Source organism: Elephas maximus, chromosome 10 (genome assembly GCF_024166365.1).
Source record: "Elephas maximus indicus isolate mEleMax1 chromosome 10, mEleMax1 primary haplotype, whole genome shotgun sequence".
Lineage (NCBI taxonomy): Eukaryota > Metazoa > Chordata > Mammalia > Proboscidea > Elephantidae > Elephas > Elephas maximus.
This window is the reverse complement of record NC_064828.1, coordinates 28,748,088-28,764,732: the sequence shown is the minus strand read 5'-3', so window position 1 is coordinate 28,764,732 and position 16,645 is coordinate 28,748,088. Positions and strand designations below refer to the sequence as shown.

The 16,645-nt window shown below is 38.7% G+C and overlaps 1 pseudogene; it reads left to right on the top strand.

Moving 5' to 3' along the window:
- Nucleotides 1–587: 587 nt before the first annotated feature.
- LOC126083575 (olfactory receptor 4F15-like) lies at nt 588–1,526 on the top strand (annotated as a pseudogene).
- Nucleotides 1,527–16,645: the final 15,119 nt, after the last annotated feature.

Below are 16,645 nucleotides of genomic sequence, written 5' to 3'. Positions count from 1 at the left end.
GGTGGGCTTCAAGAGACATACTTGTGAAAGGTTTGGAGGGCAGAAGTGAAGCAGGAGCCATTTTTGTAGCTCACACATGTTGTTATTTATCTGCTGGCTCATCTCATTGGTGGAAGACAGTGGAAGGACCTGCAACTGTGCAACCTTCCTTGGGATCCTCCTTTAGTTTCTCTAACTCTTGGGTGGGGTGTGTGTGTTCAGATGCTTGATGACAGGCTCTGGCTTCTGCAGAACACGGGTTCCATCAAGGAACTTACATAGGTTTCAGCCTGTTCTTGTGGGCTCTAGCTCTTGCTGGTGAGTTCCAGTTTATTCTTTCTCTCCCCCACTTTGCATCCACCTTTGCTTCCTGACTGTCCTGTGGAGTTCAAACTACAGCATCAGCTACAAAGACAACAGCCTTGTAGATATTACTGAAAAAACTTTCATGAATATGTAAGGTCAAATTTCTGTAAAAAATACCTTAGTATACTATCTCCTAGTGGTTCTGCTTCTCTAATGGAATCTTGCCTGATATGTCCAGTAATTCCAATTTCTTATTTCACTTGTTCTTTTAGGTAAGTTTGGAGTCCAAAGTGACCAAGACCATGGGGGGAGGAAATCACTCAGTGGTGTTTGAGTTTGTGTTGGTGGGACTCACCAGTTCTTTGGAGACACAACTTGTCCTCTTTCTACTTTTCTCTGTCTTCTATGTAGCAGGTATTTTAGGAAACCTCCTCATTGTATTTACAGTGATCTCTGACTTTCACTTGCACTCTCCCATGTACTTCCTGCTGGCCAACCTCTCCTTTACTGACATGTGGATTTCCTCCAATGTGGCTCCAAAGATGATTTCTGATGTTTTCAAGGAGAGAAAAGTAATATCTTTCCAAGACTGTATTGCTCAGATGTTCTTCATTCATCTTATTGGAGGAACTGAGATGGTGCTGCTCATGATCATGGCCCTTGACCGATACGTTGCTATATGTAGGCCTCTCCACTACCTGACCATCATGAACTTCCAAACTTGTATTTTACTCTTCGTGGCTGCCTGGATCATTGGAATCATCCACTCTCTGATCCAACTATTATTTGTTGTAAATCTACCATTTTGTGACCACAATGAAGTGGACAGCTTTTACTGTGATCTTCCTTGATTTATCAAGCTTGCCTGCACAGACACCTACAGATTGGAGCTCATGGTTTCTTTCAACAGTGGGTTCATCTCGTTGGGAACTTTTTTCATTTTGATTATCTCTTACATCTTCATCTTGATCACCGTTTGGCAACATTCTTCCAGTGGCTTGTCTAAGGCCCTGTCTACACTGTCAGCTCACATCACAGTTGTGGTCTTATTTTTTGGTCCATGCATCTTTGTGTATTTGTGGCCATTTCCCACGGTGCCAGTGGATAAATTCCTTGCTATTTTTGATGTATTTATCACCCCATTTATGAACCCTGCCATCTACACCTTTAGGAACAAAGAGATGAAGTTGGCAATGAGGAGACTATTGAGTCAGATCTTGATTTTTAGGAAGCTGTTTTAAGTGATATCAGTAACAAGAAAGACAAGTTGCTCTAACCTTCCCTGCCCATACTACAGACATGCATTAATATATACCAGTTTCCATCCTTTTCTTGTCCCTCCTTGATAATGCGGATTCTGGATTGGCCTTCTATATCTCTTTTCCTGTTCTACATTTGGAGGCATGTCCTTCATTTTCAGATTGAGTGTTTGCATCTTGTTATTCAGAACCTGAAGATAGGTGCAGCTATACTGTGTGAAAAAAAGATGAAAGATTAAAAAGGAATTTTAAAGACATGTTGTTGTTTACACCTTGTTCTTCAATATTTATTGCTCTTCAATAAATGAAAGAAAAGAGCTAAAGCTTTTTTGAAATTATTTTTGATAGCTGGCTGCATTTTTTCCAATCGCAACAATGAATGTGAAATTGGGTCACTGGGTTATGGCTTCATAAGCATTTCAGCTAGTGTGTATGATAAATATGAATTAAACTTTATTTTTACTCCAGTTCTTTCAAAAGGTATGTTCCTGTGCTGCTGAAGGATTTATTTTTATTTTTGTATCCTTGTTTTTTAATATAACATACCAAAATATATTCATCAGTCATGAATTATAAAAATGTGTTTCCTTTTTCAGTGAGGAGGATATGAGTAGTGACAAAATCTGCAAGTAAAATTTGATGGTGTGGGCTAGGAACATGGAGAGGATGGTATGCATGATGTTTCAGAACTGTGTGTATGATTTTTACAGTATCAACTGAAAACCCATCATAAGCCATATGGCTGTTAGTATCTTTTCCTGTGTAGCTCTTACCACCTTATTTAATAATCATTTCTTCTCTTGCTTTCATCATTGGACTATGAATTCTTTGGAGTTATGATATTTATCTCTTTATCCATGGCATCTGGCAAAGATAGGTGCTTAATATATATGTTGTTATTAGATGCCATCGAGTCAGTTCCAACTAATAGAGACCCTATTAGAACAGAACAAAACACTGCTCAGGCGTGTGCCATCCTTGCAATTGTTGTTATGCTTTAGCCCATTGTTGTAGCCACTGTGTCAGTCCAACTTTTTGATGGTCTTCCTCTTTTTCACTGACCAACTACTTTATGAAGCATGATTTCCTTCCTGCTGGAGAATTTTAACAATGGGGGCTAAGTAAGGGGCAAAAACAATGACCTATTTAATAATTCTATTCCAGCTGGTGATAATCCTTGCTCTAACTATATTGAAATTAGCAATATAAATGTAAATATATATTGTTTAAATATAAAATATTTCCTCAGAGTTAGGTAAACTCTTTCTTTTGCAGAATTTCGGGGGCAGATTAGGTAAGCATCTGCTTACTTGTGCTTACTTCCCAATCTGTAGTTTCAATGTCACATGGGTTTCATTGCATCTTTTATGAGGTGAAAAATAAAAATGTGGAGAAACCCATGTGAAATTATAAAGTACAGATGAGGAAGTAAGCACATATAAGCCTGTGCTTACCTTGCTGACTTGGTAATCCATCACTGTCAGGGGTTGTAAATTTTTAATTATTTATTTCTATGCTTTAGATGAAGGCTTACAGAGAAAACTAGTTTCTCATTAAACAATTAATATACATATTGTTTTGCTATATTTGTTGCCAACTCCAGCACATGTCAACACTCTCCTCTTCTTGACCTTGGGGCCCCTGTTACTAGCTTTCCTGTCCCCTCCTGCCTTCTCTTCCTTGCCCCTGGACTGGTGTGCCTATTTAGTCTCATATATGTGGTTGAGCTATGTGTATTACTGTTTGTTTTATGGGCCTGTCTAACCTTTGGCTGAAGGGTAAGCCTCAGGAGTGACTTCAGTACTGAGTTAAAAGAGTGTCCAGGGGCCATACTCTTGGGGTTTCTCCATTGTCTGTTAGACCAGTAAGTCTGACACCAGTATTTTTTTGTGAGTTTGAGTTTTGGTCTACATTTTTCTACAGCTCTGTCCAGGACCCTCTATTGTGATCCCTATCAGAGCAGTCGGTGGTGGTAGCCGGGCACCATCTAGTTGTGCTGGACTCAGCCTGGTGAAGACTGTAGTAGGTGTTGTTGTTGTTGTTGTTAGGTACTGTCGAGTCGATTCCGACTCATAGCAACCCTTTGCACAATAGAATGAAACACTGCCTGGTCCTGTGCCATCCTTAAAATCATTGTTATGCTTGAGCTCATTTTTTGCAGCCACTGTGTCAAGCCACCTCACTGAGGGTCTTCCTCTTTTCCTCTGACCCTGTACTTTGCCAAGCATTGCATCCTTTTCCAGAGACTGATCCCTCCTGACAACATGTCCAAAGTATGTAAGACACAGTCTTGCCTTCCTTGCTTCTAAGGAGCATTCTGGTTGTAGTTCTTCTAAGACAGATTTGTTTGCTCTTCTGGCAGTCCATGGCATATTCAATATTCTTCGCCAACACCACAATTCAAAGGCATCACTTCTTTCTTGGTCTTTCTTATTCACTGTCCAGCTTTCACATGCATATGATGTGATTGAAAATACCATGGCTTGGGTCAGGCGCACCTTAGTCTTCAAGATGACATCTTTGCTCTTCAACACTTTAAAGAGGTCCTTTGCAGCAGATTTACTCAATGCAATGCGCCTTTTGATTTCTTGACTTCTGCTTCCATGGCTGTTGATTGTGGATCCAAGTAAAATGAAATCCTTGACAAGTTCAATCTTTTCTCTGTTTATCATGATGTTGCTCATTGGTCCAGTTGTGAGAATTTTTGTTTTCTTTATGTTGAGGTGCAATCCATACTGAGGGCTGTGGCCTTTGATCTTCATTAGTAAGTGTTTCAGGTCCTCTTCACTTTCAGCAAGCAAGGTTGTGTCATCTGCATAAAGCAGGTTGTTAATGAGTCTTCCTCCAATCCTGATGCCCAGTTCTTCTTCATAGTAGTGGTCCATCAGTCCTTTGGACTAATTCTTTCATTTGTGTCTTTGGTTTTTGTCATTCTCATCAGGGATCATAAATCTGAAAAGAGGTTTTAATTCTGTAGGAAGGAGCTGTGGAGTTGGGAGAGAGATAGATGCCAGCCATAGCTAGGAGCAGAATATTTGGTGTGGTGAAAAATGTGAAATTTTTGACAAAGGGTCAAAATCCATTAAATGGGCAGAAGACAGTCTTTCTAACAAGAGGTACTGGCACAACTTGATGCCCATATGTAAAAAAAAAAAAAAAAAGAAAAGAAAAAAGAAACAGGACCCGTACCTCAAGCTTACAAAAAGCTAACTCAAAATGAGTCAAAGACCTAAATGTAAAATCCAAAAAACAATAAAGATAATGGAATAAAAAATAGGTACAAAACTAGTGGCCCTAATACGTGGCATAAATGCAATACAAACCATAACTAACAATGTGCAAACACCAGAAGATAAATTAGATAACTGTGACCTCCTACAAATTAAACACTATGGTCCTCAAAAGACTTTACCAAAAGAGTAAAAAGAGAACGTACAGGAAAAAAATGCTTGGGAAAAAATGATTGGCTATGACATATCTGTGAGGGTTAATAATCTCTAAAATCTATAAAATACTTCAACATATCAACAACAAAAAATAATCCCATAAAAAAGTGGGCAAAGAATATGAACAGACACTTTACCAAAGAAGACATTCAGGCAGCTAATAGATGTATATGGAAACGCTCGAGATCATAAGTCATTAAACGTATAACCAAACCCATTGCCCACCTCACCCCATTACTGGAACTAATAAAAAAAAGCCAAAAATAACATATGCTGGAAAGGCTGTGGGGAGACTGGAACTCTTAGGCATTGCTGGTAGGAATGTAAAATGGTACAACTATTATGGAAAACAACATGTCACCTCCTTAAAAAGCTAGAAATAGAAATACCATATGCTCCAGCTATCCTAGGAATATATCCTAGAGAAATAAGAGCTGTCACACGAATAGACATATGCACACCCATGTTCGTTACAACATTTTTCACAATAACGAAAAGATGGAAACAACCTAAGTGCCCATCAACAGATGAATGGATAAACAAATGAAGGTACATACACACAATGCAATGGTAAAGAACAATGACGAATAAGTGAAACATCTCACAACATGGACGAATCTGGAAGACATTATGCTGAGTGAAATAAGACAATCACAAAAGGACAAATATTGTATGACACCATTATTATAAAGTCCAAGAAAAATGTTCTCATATAGAAAAAAAAAATCTTTGATAGTTAGGCTACAGGGGAGGGTAGGAAGGGAAAATCGCTTACTAGATAGTAGACAAGTGTTAACTCTGGTGGAGGGAAAGACAACACACAATACAGAGGAAGTTAGCACTACCTAGCCAATGCAAAATCATAGAAGCTTCCTACACGCATCCAAATACCTTGAGGGACTGAGTTACTGGAGCTGAGGCCTGGGGACCATGGCCTTGGGGGACACTTAGGTCAATTGGCATAACACAGTTCATAAAGAAAATGTTCTACATCCTACTGTGGTGAGTAGCGTTTGGGGTCTTAAAAGTTTGTGAGTGGCCATCTAAGATATATCTATTGGTCCCATCACGCTCAGAGAAAGAATGAAGAAAACAAAAGACACAGGAAAATATTAGTCCAAAGGCCTAATGCACCACATAAACCTCAGCCTCCACCAGGCTGAGCCCAGAAGAGCTAGATGGTGCCCGGCTACTACCACCACTGAGCACTCTGACAGGGATCACAACAGAGGGTCCAGAATAGAGAAGAAGAAAAGTGTAGAACAAAATCCAACTTCACAAAAAAGACCAGACTTACTGGTGTGATAGAGACTGGAGAAACCCCCAAGAATATGGTCCCCAGATACTCTGGTAACTCAGAACTGAAGCCACTGCCATAGTCCACCTTTCAGCCAAGGATTAGACAGTCCTATAAAACAAACAATAACACATGTGAGGAAGATGCTTCTTAGTTCAATCAAGTATACAAGACCAAATGGGCAACACCTGCCCAAAATGAAGGCAGGGACAGGAAATGAAAATGAAGGGACATGGGGAGTCCAGGGTGGAGAGAGAAAGGGGAAGAGTGCTGACACATTGCTGGAATTGTAACCAATGTCGCAAAACAACTTGTGTATAAATTTTTGAATGAAAAACTAATATGTGCTGTAAATGCTCACCTAAAGCAGTATTTAAAAAAAAAGGTGATATTGTTCACTACAGTTGATCTGGTAGGCAAGGTAAGCCCCATTCTTACCTGGCCTGTTGGAAAATCTGCCCCTGTTTACAATGACGTGGTTACAAGCACTTGAGCCAGACTACCTGACTTCAAGTCTCAGTTTTGCTTCTTACTAACTCTCAAATTGCTTCACTTCAGCATGTTTCAGTTCCATCATCTGCAAAACAGGGGCAGGAGGTTGAACCATCTGAAGTTTCTGACACTTGACTTTTTTTTTTTTTTAATATTGTACTTTAGATGAAGGTTTACAGAACAAACTAGCTTCTCATTAAACAATTAGTACACATATTGTTTTGTGACATTGTTTACCAATCCCATGACATTTCAACACTCTCCCTTCTTGACCTTGGTTCCCTACTATGAGCTTGCCTATCCCCGCCTGACTTCTAGTCCTTGCCCCTGGGCTGGTGCGCACCTCTAGTCTCATTTTGTTTTATGGGCCTGTCTAATCTTTGGCTGAAGGGTGAACCTTAGGAGTAACTTCATTACTGAGCTAAAAGGGTGTCCGGGGACCATACTCTCAGGGTTTCTTCAGTCTCTGTCATGCTGGTAATTCTTGTAATTTTTTGTGAGTTAGAATTTTCTTCTACATTTTTCTCCAGCTCTGTCTGGCATCCTTTATTGTGATCCCTGTCAGAGCAGTGAGTGGTGGTAGCCAGGCACCACCTAGTTGTGCTAGACTCCATCTGGTGAAGGCTATGGTAGTTCTGGTCCAACAGTCCTTGACTTATCTTTCCCTTGTGTCTTTGGTTTTCTTCATTATCTCTTGCTCCTGATGGGGTGAGACCACTGGAGTATCTTAGATAGCCACTCACAAGTTTTTAAGACCCCAGACGCTAGTCACTAAAGTAGAATGCAGAACATTCTCTTTATAAACTATATTATGTCAATTGAGCTAGATGTCACTGACTGTTTTTGAGTTACAAAAATGGCCATTCCTTAGGGTTCAAAGGCACTTTCTTCGTAAGTGTATAAGGATCAAGTGAATTGATATTTGTAAAATGCTTTAATCAATTCGTGGTCTATAGTATTATACAAGTGCCTGTTAAAATGGAATAAAACATTAAACCACTTTTCAGTTTTGAAGACCTCCTTCCATCCATGCTGTCTACAGATTTTTCCTTTCCCTTCTAACTCCATTCATCAGTCCTTGATCCAGAACTTGCTCTTTTTCCCCCTAAAAGGACTACAGGATTCTTCCACAATTTTAAATGATAAAATTCCCCAAATATAGAGACATCAAAGTGCCACAATTCAATTTACTCTCCATTTTCTTTGCACTTTCTTTTTGTATTCCAGCTGTCTTTTTATATGTTATATCAGTTCTATGAAGCTTGTTTTTGCTACTTATAGTGCTTGTCAATGTGCTGACAGAAGTTACAGAGCTGGTAGCTTACAAAAAATGAAATATGTAGTAATTCAGTCAGGAAAAAAAAAAGTGTTGAATACTCACTATGTTCTCTCATTCCTGTGCCAGCCACTGTGGAAAACTGTGTTAGACGTATATAATCTGATTGTAAGAAGGGACCATGGAACCCTGAGGTGAGCAATCACTGCGAGTAAGTTAGAGGGGTTGTACAGTGGGCAGATTCCAGAAAATGTGTGAGTAGAGGGGATTTGTGAATGGTACTGAATGGGGCTGGAATCCACTCTGCCTAGCCTTCTGTGGCAACAGGTGTCCTAGAAAGAGAGGAGTACATGGAAAGCACTGGAGGCTATGAGCAAGTTGATACTGCAAACCACATCATGAATAGGGAATGGACAACTAGGCTACCTTATTGCCTAACCGGGATCCACAAAGCCTGACAAGATCTGACTCTTCCAACCTTACTGACCGTTTTCATACCACTCTCTTGCCTGCTCATTGATCAGCCATTTTGGACTTTCAGTTACTTGAATACACCAAGCTCATGGCCTCTCAAACCTGTGCACTGGCCCTTCCCTCTAAATGCAGAACACTTTGCCTGGATATTTGCAGGGCTGACTCTTTCTCATCATTTAGGTATGTCACCTCCAAGAGAAGTCTTTCTGTCTAAAGATGTTCCCTCTTCCCTCCCTATCCCAGACATTTTCTGTCATATTCTAAATGGAGAAAAGGGTGATAATAGCTTCTTAACTGTCATCTCTATTCAAAAGGCTGTTTAGGGTTGTTTTGTTGGCTTAACTCTTTTTTGTTTCTCTCTACAGGAATAAAGCAAGGACCATTTGTTATAACTGGAGGGATACCTGGCACACTGTGGGAAGTCAATAATAGTAATAATTATTTTTTTAAAAAACCCATGGTAAGTTAAAGGTGAGAGGAAGAAAGAATGGGAAAATCGGGCAGATTTAGCACAGATTGTTAAAATAAATTTACTTGGGAATAACAAACTGCTAGGGTCTAAATTATATTTGTAGGTTAAATGTATATAAGTACAAGATGGGAGAAAAATCTCTGAAAACAATTCTCTCAAATCTGTGAAACTTTTGATGCATTTATTTTTGAATTTTTCTTTTTATGCATTAAAAAGATTGTATTATTCAAAAGAGAATCAAATTGTTTTGCAATCGGCCTTGGTCATTTAAGTACAATATACAATAAGTCTTTTTTCAAATGAAAATATACTTTTAGTATGTAGCTCTTGGTGGCTGTATGGTAATCTGTATTATAGATGTAACTATATTGGTTTAAATAACTATTTATTTATTATGTGACATTTAAATTATTTCCAAGTTTTAATTATAAACATCCCTGCTATGAAAATTCTTGTTATATCTTCTTTTATATACACAGCTTTGATTTACTTTCTCTACTTAATAGAAATGAAATTGGCAGGTCAAAATGTATTTGTCAAGCTTGATTTCATACTGCAAAAGTGCCCTTAGAATGGTTGTGCCAATTTAAACTTCCACCTCTATGATGGTTAATGTTATGTGTTAACTTGGCTAGGCCATGATTCTCAGTGGTTTTGCAGATATATAATCCTCCTCCATTTTGTGATCTGATGTGAGCAACCAACCAGTTGAAAGGGGAGTTTCCTTGGGGGTGTGGCCTGAATCCAATATATATGGATGTTCTTGCAAAGCCTGCCTTCTCTTGATCCTGCATCTGACTCATCTCTGACCTCCAGTTCTTGGGATGTGAGCCAGCAGCCTGCCAACCGACCTGCATGTTTTGTGACTTGCCAACTCCCGCAGCCCAGTGAGCCAGCAGCCTGCCACCTGGCCTATTGATTTTGGGTTTGTCAGTCCCTGCAACCACATGAGTCGGGAGAAGCCTCCAGCCTGACACTTGATCCACGGATTTGAGACTTGAAAACCTCTACAACTTCATAAGCAATTTCTTGGAAATAAATCTCTCTCTTTTTATATATATATATGTTTCACTGGCTTTGCTCCTCTAGAGAATACAGCCTAAGGAACAGATGATAAAAAGAAAATAATATTTCCGGGGGAGAACCCTGGATGGGTGGCAATGAGAAGACTATTTGGTAATTTTATGTCTCAGGAAGAGCTCTTTCATGCACAGTCCAGAAAGTTGAAGTTCATCTTGACTATTCTTGGAAATTAACCTCTTTAATTAAACTTTTCACGTGTAAATCAATTCCTTATAATTAATCTCTTAATATCTAGTTCTCCTACTGGTTCTACTTCTCTGGTTGAACTGTGATGGTACAGTACGTAATCATTATGCAATTAGAAAACAGGAGAAAAGTAGACTTTTAATGTGTTTCTAAGTAGATTTATAATCCACAGTGGCGTGTGGGTTATTTTGTTATTGAATTATATCACAAAGGATTGTGTGTACTATGCAACGATAATATACCTGTGCTGAGAGAACTTTAGCAGTGGTAAAGTTTCACTGTGATATTTTGATCTCAAGGTCAAGACTGAAATTTTTGGGAGCTAATAATATGGATTAGTTATTATTACATAAAAGATGAAGAGAAAAACAAAATATATTTTGATTTCAACAATGTCTCTCTCATGCTATTGTAATAGAAAACAAAGCAAACAAACTCAAACTGTGAGTTCTATGAAGACACAACTAGATGAATTTGAAACTTCAGGGACACATTACGAAAGGAGAATTGGATGGAGTGAAGAACACACTGTTGGCTCTGTTCTATTTCAACAGTTTCGCCAGTGATTTAGATATAGACAGAAAATGTTAAAAGTGAAAAAATGTTAGGGTTAAATCCAAAAACCAAAACCCATTGCTGTAGAGTCGATTCTGACTCATAGTGACCCTATAGGACAGAGTAGAACATCCCCATATGGTTTCCAAGGAGCATCTGGTGGATCTGAATTGCCAACCTTTTGGTTAGCAGCCATAGCTCTTAACCACTATGCCACCAGGGTTTCCTAGGGTTAAATAGTAAAAAATAATTATATTGGCCGCAAACTCATGTTAAATCAAGTATATTGGGGTTGCTCACTCCCAGTCCCTCAAAGTTAATATAAATTCAGGATTTCTTAATAAAAACACAAGGGAATCACAATCTTAATTTGCTGTGGTTTGCCAAGTAACCAGTGACCTTCCTGTAGACCACTCCCCAAGCTCTTTATCAAGAAGCTGGTCTGTGATTTTTTGTCATGTCTTCTCTCATTAACCCAAGGTGCCCACAGTTATTTTTAAGAATTCTCAGCTCTTTCCACAAACCACAGCCCTCTGTGCAAAAACTGCAGGCGAGCCCTTGAATGGGCTATGCTATCTAAGATTTTTATATCCTTGTACTCAAGCGTCCTTATCTTTTTGCCAGACTAGAGAATCGTAGTCACTGTTTAGAGCCCAGCTTTGTCTCAGCTATCATCTCTTCCATGAAGCCTTCTTTAGCCTTTCCAGAGTTTATGATTTTGTCTTTTGTGTGGACCTTTTAATACAGCACTTATTACTCTATTTTAAATATTTGCTATCCTTCTCTCATCTACTAGACTGAATCCTTTAAGGAAGAGCCCATGTTTTTGTTGTCGTCCTTTTTATTCTACTCTCATTGTTTTTCTTTAGGAAACCCTGGTGGCATAGTGGTTAAGTGCTACAGCTGCTAACCAAAGGGTTGGCAGTTCAAACCTGCCAGGTGCTCCTTGGAAACTCTATGAGACAGTTCTACTCTGTCCTATAGGGTCACTATGAGTCAGAATTGACTCGATGGCACTGGGTTTGGTTTTTTGGCTTTTTTCTTTTTCTTTATAACCATCACGTATAACCAACTCAAACTTATTGCCATAGAGTCGGTTCCAACTCGTAGCGACCCTATGTGGCAGAGTAGTACTGCCCCATAGGGTTTTCAAGGAGCAGTTGGTGGATTTGAACTGCTAACCTTTTTTGCTTAGCAGCTGAACAATTTAACCACTGTGCCACCAGGGTTCCTCATGTATAACAGACTTTTATATATTAGAGGGTCAATTAGTGCTTGTAGAAGTGTTTTGAACTCCTATGCTCTCACTCTTTTCTCCACCATTTTGTTCAACGGTCTATGAACTTTTAATGAAAAGAGTTTGTCAAGAGCACTGTGCTAGATAGATGCTGCACAAGTCACAAACAAAACAAAATATGCACCAACCCATAAAAATCTTGTAAATATTTTGTTGTCATGGCATTCAGAGGTAAGAATATTGAAGAATACCCTTTGATAGATCAAGAGATAAATTCAGGATAGGGTCAAGAACAAGAGGGCTTCATATTTTTGGTAACTCTTTTTCTTAGATTGCTACTGTATCTGCCGAATTCCAGAATATGCTTACTTTTCTTTTTCTGATCTGCCCAAAATTCATGAATCTAGAAAACAATTACCCAATTGTGTGTGTTTGTCTTTCTTCTTGTGTGTGTATATATGGAAAGCACAATAAGGGTGATTTTCATAAAAAAAAAATTAAAATATAATTTCATGAATGAGGACATCATTTTTAGCCTCAAGCCTTCATGTAGGAAAATAACCTGAAAAAGCTTATTTACTCCCTAGGTGACCCATTAACTGCCTCCTCCTAAGTTGCCCTGGGAAAATCAACTTTATTGTATGAGACTGTTTCCAGCAGTGACTCAAATCATACTGACCTCCCCTGTTCTATTTGGTACCACTTTTTACTACCCTCTGTGTTGCTAATCAGCTATCTCTTTTCCACTCGGGGGGAATTTCAAGTAGTTCATGTGCCAGGAATGATTTCTCTGAAGATGCTGCTATTTCAGATCTGCTACAGAACAGGTGGGTGAGAAGGATGGCAGAACAAGTTTAATCAGGTCATTGTGCTTTGCTGACTTAGATGTTTTTCTGGGAACTAAATCACAGTTTCAGATTAGCACTGGGTATAGGAGGTGAAGACACCTAGAGGAGAAAGAGTTGGGAATAATAGTTGAGTCAACAGAAGGGTTTGAAAACTACATTCTGTAGGGAACCACCTTAGTCTTTATAACAGGGATTGGGAGGGTCTCAGGTACTCAAGGGTAAGAACCATGATGTGGGAGAGACAGGCATGAGCCAAGAGACATGCAGAGTATAAATAACGTTAGGATGCATATGAGATATTTAGATTTTGCTCCTGCTTCAGTTTTTTTTTTTTCAGTTTAAGAGCCCTGGTTGGTGGTGCAGTGGTTAAGAGCTCCACTGCTAACCAAGAGGTTGGCAGTTCGAATCTACCAGCCACTCCTTGGAAACCCTTTGGAGCAGTTCTACCCTGTCTTATAGGGTTACTATGATTTGGAATCGATTGGACCACAATGGATTTTTTTGCGGGGGCGGTTCAGTTTAGTTTGGCAATAATTTGCTGCTATTTGCCCCCATTCAGTCTGGAGTTGGTACTGGTATTTGATCTTAGTTGTGGAAGGTAACTTCTATGTGGATCAAGTAAACAATTGATACAAAAAATATGCAATTCAGTCAGTATTTGCCAAAACAGCAGGAATTGCATATCCCCTCCCCCCACACTGACCATTTAATCCATATTTATAGTAATTGACTGGGGAGAACAAATCTGAAGTGATTGCTGAGAACAAATATTCCCTCTAATTTACTGAACTGGAGCCCAATCTTCCTGAAATATTCAAAGAACTTTAATATCTGAGTTAGGGTTATTCATTTGGTCATTTGTACATTCATTTTTTCATTCAATAAAAAACCCTTCTTCAACATTTATTATACTTCTAACATTGTGCTGGGTGCTGGGGATACAGAGGAAAAAAAAAAGATCCTTCCTTCTTGAGCTCACTGTCTGGTGAACTGGGCTGTAAAAAATGGCACAGTATTTCAAGATTGATGTGACAAGATATTTATGTGGAGTGGATGGTTTGAATAAAAGGAGAAAAAGAAAGTTTCAGAGATGGTGAGGGGATAGATTTGGCTGAAGATAGGATGAGATAGTCCTGGGCCCAAGACATAAAAAAACATAGGGCCTTTGAATATCATGGTTGTTCTTTAGTCAATGAGGAATCATTGAAGATTTTGAGCAGGAGAGAGGTATAACTAGTGATTTTTTTTGGCATATTAAGCTGTTGTTCAATGAAGTGGGTGGGCAGAGACTGGGAGCTGGGAGAACTCTCAATTTTGTAGGACCCCCATGTTTCTGGCTGGCTATTCCTCAGTACTGTATCATCTTGATGTTCTAATCTGGTGGTTTGTTCTGTGATATTTATTTCTGTGTCTTTTCCCTGGCTGTCTGGATCCCACCCCATTCTGACCAGATTCCAGGTAACCTGTAGAAAATTTTGATTTTCTTAAATACTCAGACTCCAAGTTAACTGATGATCCTTTCCTTGGCTTCTGGGTTTTCTCTTTATTCATTTGATGAAGACATGTTGAAATGGATAAAGGGACAGTAATAGGCAGAAATCATTTTATACACCTGCTTAAAAACCTCAACTAAAGTTCATGCAACTCATTGACCCTTAAGCCACTAAAGCCAGACCTTCTGATGTATAACCCATTGAAACCCGTTGCCGGGTTCTGACTCATAGCGACCCTACAGGACAGAGCAGAACTGCCCCATAGAGTTTCCAAGGAGAGTCTGGTGCATGTGAACTGACAACCTTTTGGTTAGCATCTGTAGCACTTAACCACTACACCACCAGTGTTTCCAAAGTGTAAAATAGGGCCCGTTTGGGATTTGAACTGGGACCTCTCACACCCAAAGCTGAATCATATTGCTACACCAACAAGCCAGGTCAAAAAACCAAACCCATGCCACCAAGTTGATTCCAACTCATAGCAACACATCTGATTTCTAGTTCAGTTAAAATTCACCTGTTACTGACCTACTGCTCTTTTCACTTATGTATAACATTTTTTTTCTTTGTATCTTTGAATAATCTTTTCCTTTTCCCCTCATGATTTAGAACAATATGTGGCCCTCTTATTTTGCAAGGCTAAACTTTCCATCTTTATTCTTGACTTAATGCCTTTTTGCTACTACAGAACCTTATGATCAAATAATTACCCCATGCATCTTCATGTTCTACACCACTGGCTGCTGTGAAATGCTCAAGTGTCTCCTGTTTCTGTAGTTTTTAAAAGTCTTTTTTGGGACTCTTTCTGTATCCCTCTGTTTCCTTTCATTTTTCAATTGTGTAGCCTCAATAGACTCACTTTCTGATCAGCTTGTCTTCACCTGTACCCTGGGCAGTCTGGATTCCTTCCCCTATTATTCATTCATTCATTCCATTAACATTTATTAAGCATATATGATGTGTTAGGTATGCTTTAAGCACTGGAAATACATCAGTGAGGAAACTCTACAACGTTCTTGCCTTTCATTGTTGTTAGGTGCCATTGAGTTGGTTTGGACTCATAGAGACCTCATGTACAATGGAAGGAAACCTGTCGGGTCCTGTGCCATCCTCACAGTCACTGTTATTCTTGAGCCCATTGTTGCAGCCACTGTGTCAGTCTGACTTGTTGAGGGTCTAACTTTTACACATCTATTTTCTTACTTACGGTCTCATAAACACTGAATTAACCCTTATAGTCCTTGACTCCATTTTGATCTTGACTTTGTTGATCCCTTTCAGCTTCTTGAAAAAATCCCATATCCTGGCTTTTGAATTCTCCTTGTTCCCTGACACTTTGCCTGCATCACAATTTTTGCTTCTTTTTCCTCAAGCTCTAATTCTAGGCCTTTTCCAACGGAATATCTGACCTTTTCTCTAATATGTAATCTCTTGTGGCTTCAATTATATCTAAGCATATCACTTCTAAGTTATCTTTCTAACTTCTTTTAAAACACTACATATGTCAAGCCTTCCCCAACTTAAAACTGCCAGTGGCTTTTTTCCACCATGGAGTATTTAATTGTCCATAGCTTAGCTTTTAGGAAGTTTTACAATGTGTTTCCTATCTATCTTTCCATTTTTTCCTCCCACTTGCCATCCTTATTTCTTCACTATTTTGTTTGGTTATGTTCTACTAATAGAAAACTCATTCCATTACTGTTTGAAAACACTTTAATTTTAATCACATTTTTTAAAGATAGCTTTGTTGAATGTAAAATTTCAGGCTGACTGTTAACTTTTTCTCAGTATTCTACACTGAAAATACAATTTCTCTGTTCTCTATCATTGTTGCTAGTGAAAAAATCACTTGTCTGTGTAATTGTTGCTTTTTTGGTAACAATCTGTCCTTTGTGGCTCCTTTTAAAAGCTTCTCTTTTTTTCTTTGGCGTTCTGGAGTATATGGTTGTCAGAGAAAATACAGGACACCCAGTTATATTTGAATTTCAGGTAAACAATATGTGATTTTTTAATATAAGTATGTCCCATGCAATATAGTTATACTAAAAATTATTCACCATTTATTCAAATTTAACTGAACATCTTATATTTTTATTAGCTAAATCTAGCAACTCTGGTAGTGTCACATGATTTGTTTAGGTGTGCTTCCTTTTTGTTTCTCCCTTTAGGTTTTACTGGGAATTTTGAATTTTCAGACTGGTGTCTTTTATTGTTTTGGGAAAATCTCAGCCCTTATTTCTTC